The sequence below is a fragment of the Miscanthus floridulus genome, chromosome 6 (assembly GCF_019320115.1).
Source record: "Miscanthus floridulus cultivar M001 chromosome 6, ASM1932011v1, whole genome shotgun sequence".
Lineage (NCBI taxonomy): Eukaryota > Viridiplantae > Streptophyta > Magnoliopsida > Poales > Poaceae > Miscanthus > Miscanthus floridulus.
This window is the reverse complement of record NC_089585.1, coordinates 31,934,586-31,942,387: the sequence shown is the minus strand read 5'-3', so window position 1 is coordinate 31,942,387 and position 7,802 is coordinate 31,934,586. Positions and strand designations below refer to the sequence as shown.

The 7,802-nt window shown below is 48.2% G+C and overlaps 1 pseudogene; it reads right to left on the bottom strand.

The window, feature by feature from the left end:
* Window positions 1–744: 744 nt before the first annotated feature.
* Window positions 745–3,642, bottom strand: LOC136460457 (disease resistance protein RGA2-like; annotated as a pseudogene).
* Window positions 3,643–7,802: the final 4,160 nt, after the last annotated feature.

The window sequence follows — 7,802 nt, the reverse complement described above, 5'->3', positions numbered from 1 at the left end:
ATGAACTATTGGGCAGGGTTGTTCCTGGAGCATGACAAGGAGGCTCTGATTGCTGGAGTTAACACTATGCTGGAAATTGCTGTGAAGCTGCTGGACAAGAAGAAAGCCAAGAAGCAGGCGCGCTTGACAATTGAAGAGGAGAACGACTCTCAGGGTGGATGAAGATAGTCTCCTTATGATGCATATGATGCATGGGTACCGGGAGTTTGGCTGATGCTTCTTAGTGCGCTTTTGCTATCAAGTCGGGAAGTGTGAGCGTATTTTGTTGCTTTACAAAACTGTGTGCTGGCTCGTGTAGGCCATGATGATGATGATAGGTAGTCTTGGTGGTAGTTATCTTGTAATGATCTTCTGGTCGCTCTAGTTCTTCTGTCTTCCTGTTACAACTCTTAAACTCTGTATTTCCGTTGAATATCAATGGGAATGGGGAAGGATCCTCGCGTTGAAAAAAAGTAAGCAGGGATATGATATACAATGGAGTCGCTCGTGGTCTTGTCTATGGACTATGATTGGTGTGAGGTGTGTATGTTTGATCTCATCATGTGGTCTTGTTTATGATGTACAGGGAATTCTATCATTTACCCAAACTGACATCAATTTCACATCATTGTTCCCAATGCTATTTTGATCACCACCGTTTGCTTTTACTGTCTGTACGAGGGATTCCTAGTGCACAAGGAATTACAGGTGTACAAAATTTCAGCTGTAGAAAGTAGAAACAGTACTAAGTTGCCAAACAGAGCGTTATGAGACAATGATACTTGGAACATGGCATATCTTGAACCAATCTCTGCCTGTAGCTTTTGTGCACCTCTCGTTCAGATCAGGGCTGCACCCAGTGACGGTCAGCTCCTCCAATGCAGTCAAGCACTGCAAACCTTTGGGCAGTGAAACCAGCTTGGGACAGCAGCGTATCTCCAGAGATTCAAGCGTCGCAAGTTCACCGAGCCATTCCGGAAGGGCTTTCAGTTCCCTGCAATTTAGAATCTTCAGTCTCCGCAGGTTAGTGAGGGACCGGATGGCCTCGGGCAGAACATGCAGCCTCTCACAGTATCCGATCACTAGGTCCTCGAGCTTTGGTCTGTGCCACAACAATCTCCACTCGTTAGAAGAAATATGACAGTTTTTAATCCATAATCTCCTCAGAAGCGATGATGGTGGTACGGCGATCCTACCAACTGATAACATCGAGCTGCTGCCAGACACTGACAAATCTGCTATCGCATCAGGCAGGCACGGCTGTGGTGTCAACATTGGGCATTCAGTTACAATGACAGTTTTAAGAACAGGAAACTTGAATAGGTCTGGTTCTTTGTTCTTGTGATCGGTTACCGGTAATGTTAGCCAAATCTCCAGGTTGGGCATGTCTTCAAAGTGGAGTTCCTTCAACGATCGGTACAGAGTACCTTTGTTTATTTTTACAGGCATTTCAGAGTCCATGCTATGAACACCGGTAATGTGGCGGAGCTGAAGAGACTGTAGATGCGGAAAATGGCCAAGGTGCGGAAGGCAACTACAATGATGGATGTTGCTGAAACTGAGGGAAACAAGATTCGGAAGCAACAGTTCCATGCTGTTCATTATCCAACTGGATAATTTAGTGCCCAGATAACCGTCTATCTCAAAAACTTCGAGGTTTTCAGGTGGCATGAGGACTTCAATAAATGCTTCAGCACTTGATCAGTTCTTCGATGGAACAAGACCTGGTCCATGACAAGGTCAAGCTGCTTAATTTTTTCTTCTTCCTTAAGTTTGCTCTCATGGCATCAGTTGACGGATCCTTCATGGGTGACTGGCATTCAATCCTCAGCTGACCAGTTAAAACATTAAGGTGCTCTAGCTCTGCAATACTGCTATTTTTGTCACCTACCGTAAGTAGGGACAATGTTTCAAGTTTTGTCCATTGCCCAAATCCATGAGGCAGTCTCTCCAAAGCTGAGCATTGGTCATTTCTCAGGTGCTTTAGATTGCTGATGCTTATTATGCCATCAGGCAACTTTGTCAGCTGTTCACATCCAACAAGGTTCAAACTTTCCAACATCACAAGGTTGGATATAGAGTCAGGCAACCTGGAAAGACTCCAGCACTGGAACAAGATCAGGATCTTCAAATTATGAAGATTGCCGATTGATTCAGGCAATTCCTCCAGACCAATATTCCAGGAGAGATCCAACGTCTGCAAGTTTGGTAGATGGCCGGTTGATATAGGAAGTGATAAACTGCTTGGAATGATGCGATAAATAAGAAATTGAAGCTCTTTAAGGCCACCAATAGATACTGGTATTTCTGATAGACTGCTGCAATGAGACATATTCAAAGTATGCAACCGTCTTATCCGGCGTATTGAATCTGGGATTGACTAGAAATCATTGCATTGTGATAAATTCAGGTGGTACAAATTTGAGAGGTTACCGATATTTCTGGGCAATTCTTGGAGAATACCACACTGTGAAAGGTTAAAAAAATTACAAATTTTGGAGGCTGCATATATCATCAGGGAGACTTTGGAGCTTACCACAACCTTTTAGATTCAAGGTCCGCAAGTTTTGGAGTTTACCAATGGAATTTGGCAATGTCTCGAGAAAATTGCAAAATGACATGTTCAGATTTCCCAGGTTTTGGAGATTCCCAATCGAATCTGGTAAGTTTTGGAAGCTACAGGCTGAAAGATTCAAGGTCTCTAGATTTTGAAGGTTGCATATGGACATGGGTAGAATACAGAGATTGCTGCAATTGGATAGGTACAGAGTATGCAAATTGTGGAGGCTGCTGATGGAATTGGGCAGAGTTTCGATTGGGGATGAAGAAACATCCAAGTACCTTAGGTGTTTCAGTTTGCCAACCATTTGGGGAAGCTCCGTAATAGGGCTGCCTCCCAAATCCATTACGCGCAAACACCTGGACTGAAGAACCAGCTTGATGTCAAGATTATATCCCCATGAATGGAAGGCACGAACCCTGCGAAACATTCTCTGAACAACTTCAGGCGCTCCCATGTCATCAGCCAGTGATACATAACAGCATCCTTCGGTGTGACCATTAACCTAGTTAGAATTGATTGTTTGAACTTCATCCCTTGCAACAGATTGTGCAAGGTCATGCACCAATTCATGAATCATATACTTGACATTGCCGTCTTCTTCTAATTCCTTCTTTGATAAATCATGCTCCTCCACTTCCTGAAGGAATGACATCCACAACAAGTGCTCAAAGCAGTCATCCGCTCTATCGAAAAGTGATTCGCTGCAATACTTTGTAGGTTCAATGAAACCAAGAGCAATCCATTGCTGAATAAGCTTATCCCTGTCAATCTCATGGCTCCTAGGAAACACCGAACAATAAGCGAAGCACTGCTTCACACTAGGTGCCATCAGGTCGTAGCTAAGTTTCAGAGATGGCAAGATTGTCTCTTCCTAGAGGCATGCAATGGGTTTTATCGTGTTTGTCTGGTACGAGAGTTTTGCGGGTGTCCACGACACTGTAGGGTAAATATCGACGCCCACAACACTGTTTGGATTCTGACATGTCTGGAAGGTTGCAGGACATTCTTCTGACATGTCCTCTCGGTACTGTCCTGTAGGTGTACATGGTACGGTCTTTGGTTTTGCGGTTGACTTGAGTACCCTGCCTTACTTGCTCCATCCGTTTTCTGGTTTCACCGAGCTGGTGTTCCCGATCGGTTGGTCCCAGTTGGCTCCAACTGCGCCAGTTGAAGAAGAGTTGTAAGCAGGGATTCGGTGCATTCTCAGTCGAAGACGCGGGTCAGAGTTCAGAAGCGGTGTTTGGCCAGGCCTTTCGGTCGGAGAGGCGGAAGCGAGCGTTGTTCCTCTTTGGCTAGGCCTTCCGGCCGGAGAGGCGGCCCAGAGTCGGAAGTGAGCGTTGTTCCTCCTTAGCGAGGCCTTCCGGTCGAAGATTGGATCGTCCTTCTAGCCTATCGTTTAGGTGTTTGGATCGGCCTAGGAGCTTGCGCGTCATTCGCAACGTCGTCTGTTGGGCCGAGCTTTTTGCTGAGAAGCCGGTCCATGAGGAACCCCGGGTTTATGAACCCGACAGAAGCCCCTGAGCCCCCGGACGATTCGGGTAGAATCATTTGAGAGATTTTTGTCTTGACGGAGGGTGCGCACGAGCGCACCCATGGGTGTAGCCCCCGAGCCCCCAAGCGATTCGGGTAGAATCGTCTGAGGGCGTTTCGTGTTGCCAGCGGGGGATGTTTTGTTTCATCAGCGGGTACGCGCGAGCGCACCCATGGGTGTAGTCCCGATCCCTTGAGCGATTCGGGCAGAATCGCCTGAGGGGTTTTGTCAGTGTGCAGTTTTAGGGATCAGGCAAGACAGAGTCGTGGATCCTAACGTCGGTGCAGTCGAGGCAGTTTAGGGATCAGACGAGACAGAATCGTGGATCCTGGCATTGGGCGCAGCCGAGGCAGTTTAGGGGCGGGCAAGATGGAGTCGCGGATCCTAGCGTCGGTGTAGCCGAGGCAGTTTAGAGATCAGGCGAGACGGAGTCATGGATCCTGGCATCGAGCGCAGCCAAGGCAGTTTAGGGATCGGGCGAGACAAAGTCGCGGATCCTGGCGTCGGGCGCAGTCGAGGCAGTTTAGGGATCGGGCGAGACAGAGTTACAGATCCTGGCATTGGGCGCAACCGAGGCAGTTTTTAGGGACCGGGCGAGACAGAGTCGCGGATCCTGGCGTCGGACGTGCCGAGACAGTTTTGGGATCGGGCAAGACGGAGTCGCGGATCCTGGCATTGGACGTGCCGAGGCAGTTTAGGGATCGGGCGAGACGGAGTTCGTGGATCCTAGCATCGAACGTGCCGATGCGTTGGGCGTTTGGAGCCCCTGAGCCCCGTTGGGCTTTGGTAGAGGTCGGTTGAGTTTTATGCGTTACCACATCCGCGGTTTCTCACAACTAGAGGGGCTGAGCTAACGTCGCTTGTCTCGATAGCTCGAGTGATGCGCTCAGTGAGCTCACTAACGGGCATGTTCGAATGAAATCCGAGTCCATCATTCGAGATGGGGTCGACATAACCCTTATGTGATATTCCACTACTCCTTAACCTACAACCTGGCAGATGCCTAGGTCATTTCGAAGACCGACCCAGGTGGCCCGCTGGCCTCCCCTCGATGGAGATTCTATGGGTTTGGCTGAGGTTAGGATCGAATGAGAAGGTTGAGATGACTCTGTCTGCTTCGGGGTAGACTGGACGAGGGCCGCTCGGAGCTCATCTATGTTTTCTCCCCTGGCTCTGTTTGACGCGAGGCGACCTCAGGCCCTTCGTGGGCCAGCCTTCGAAACCCGGTCGGTTGTTGCTCATGTTGAATGAGGCAACTACTGCTTCGTGACGCAACACGGAGCGTTGTGATGCATTTAACTGCACATGCGATGCCTCGGATGTATGGAATGAATGAATGCATGTATAGATGAATGAATGATTATATAAAGAAATAGTGGGGGTTGGTAATGTTACATTGATGACTCGAGAGACGGGGTTTGAAGAGCTCCAATCGAAAATGTCCGACTGGGATCCACGCTCGTCGTTTGTGATGGAGTCAGCATGGTCCACATGGGGCGTCCCTTTGCTTCTTACTTGTCTCTCGGTGTTTGCCTGAGCTATTCGATTGACTCAAGAAGCCCGATGTTCTCTCTTGGGCGGAGATCCCATAGTTGGGCCTTTCCAAGTCCCGCCTGGGAAGGCAGAGGGCCACCTGTGCATGGTGGTGCTTTGTTTCTCGCACCCGGCGTGCGGTAGTGGTGGGCCATACCCAGCCCATGTCCCGTCTGACTAGGTGTTGTTCCATCGGGCAGCGTGCGTCCCATAGGTTAGGGTGCGTGTAAGGAAAATGGACCCTAGGCCCATTTACTTTGGATTTTGGTGTTTGATGACCAACACAACTAAATTGGACTAATGAATTTGCAAGTGTTTGTTTTGTAGTTCAATAGGATGCAAGACGTGACTTAGACAAAGGCGACGTGATGATTCGATGATCAACACCTCAAGCAAGACCTTAGAAGCACAAGAGAAGACCCAAGATATCAAGCAAAGTCTAAGCATGAAGATAGGAACCAAGCCGCACGCAAGATCACGAAGAAACGAGCTCACAGAAGCGACCAGACGCTGGAAGAAAGTGACCGGACGCTCCAATTAGTGGCTCGGCAACAATAGGCGTCAGCAGCAGCGACCGGATGCTGAACAAGCAAAACGACCGGATGCACCGATGGCACTGTTCATTAGTCTGGCAATACACTAAGCAAGTGATCGGACGCTGACGGCAAACCAACCGGACGCAGAACAGCAGCGTCTGATCGAGTACAGAGAGGTTCTAGAGTAACGAACTTATGACCGGACGCGTCCGGTGGCATGTGACCGAACGCTGGCAGCGTCTGATCAGTTGTTCATGGCTCCAACGGTCGGGACGACCGGACGCGTCCGATCAGGACGACTCCAGCGTCCGGTCAGTAGCAGAAAAGCAGGATTTCATCCCCAACGGCTACTTTCTCAGTGGGGCTTATAAATACAACCCCCAACCAGCCAAATGATAGGTGTGGAGCTGAGGAAACATACCAAGGGTGTTGATACACCATTTTAGTGATCTTCACTTGCATAGCGCTTAGTGTTTTATTAGGTGATTAGCATAGGTGCTTTGCGACGTGCTTAGGTTGATTAGACCACCGCTTATGCGCTTGCTCTATGTTTAGGCCTAGTGTTTAGTGAGGTTTGCATACCTCTTACCACTCAGTGCTTGCGAGCACCATTGTTGTACATCGGAGGGCCTTGTAGTCTTGCGAGATCACACCAACCGAGTTTGTGGTGTGGCCGCCACCGTATACCGGAGGGAACAAGGCCCGTGGCATTTCGGCCAGAAGCTTGATAGTGAAGACGGTGGGGAGCATCTGGGAGAGGCTTGCTAGAAGGCACGTCGGAAACCCACTTGCACGTGGGGAAGGCCCGAGGCTATCCACGGAGTTACCCAACCAAGAGCTTGGCCCTTGCGAGGGATTCCTTATGAGGGGCTCCAACGAGGACTAGGGGAAAGCTTGCGCGCTTCTCGATACCTCGATAAAAATACCAGAGTCGTTGACGGGAGTTTGCATATCTCTACCTTGCTCTTTATCTTCTGCATTTACATTGATTATATTACTCCTTTTGCGGTAGGGATAGCAACACACTAGCAAAACCGTAGTTGTAAATTTAGATAGTTTACCTTTTGCATAGGTTTTGCTAGGGTTAGAAAAAGAGACCATAGTTTTGAGTTAGTTAATTAAGTTGCCTAATTCACCCTCCCCCCTCTTAGGCGTCATGGTCCCCTTCAATTGGTATCAGAGCCGGTTGGCTCAATTTAGACCTTTGACTTAACCGCTGTTGAGCCGATGCTATTTAGAGTGGTTGGGATGGATACCTCTAGGCCTCCGCACTTTGACGGCACTAACTTTCCCTATTATAGAGCTAGAATGGCTGGCTACCTTGAGGCAGTTGACTTGGGAGTTTGGAGAGTCACTCGTGACTAGTTGAAACCCATTAAGAATCCTGATAAACCCACGAAGAGTGATGAAAAGAAATTCATTTTAATGCTAGAGCAAAAAATTGCTTGTTTGAATCTTTTAGCATGAATGTGTTTAACCAAGTATTCACCTTAAATATGGCAAATGAAATATGGTTAAAACTCCAAGAGCTCTATGATGGCACAAGTAATGTCCGTGAGCAAAAACATTGTCTAGCTAAGCAAAATTATGATTCCTTCGAAATGAATGATGATGAGCTTGTTCATGATATGTATTCTCATTTAAATCTAATTATCAATGA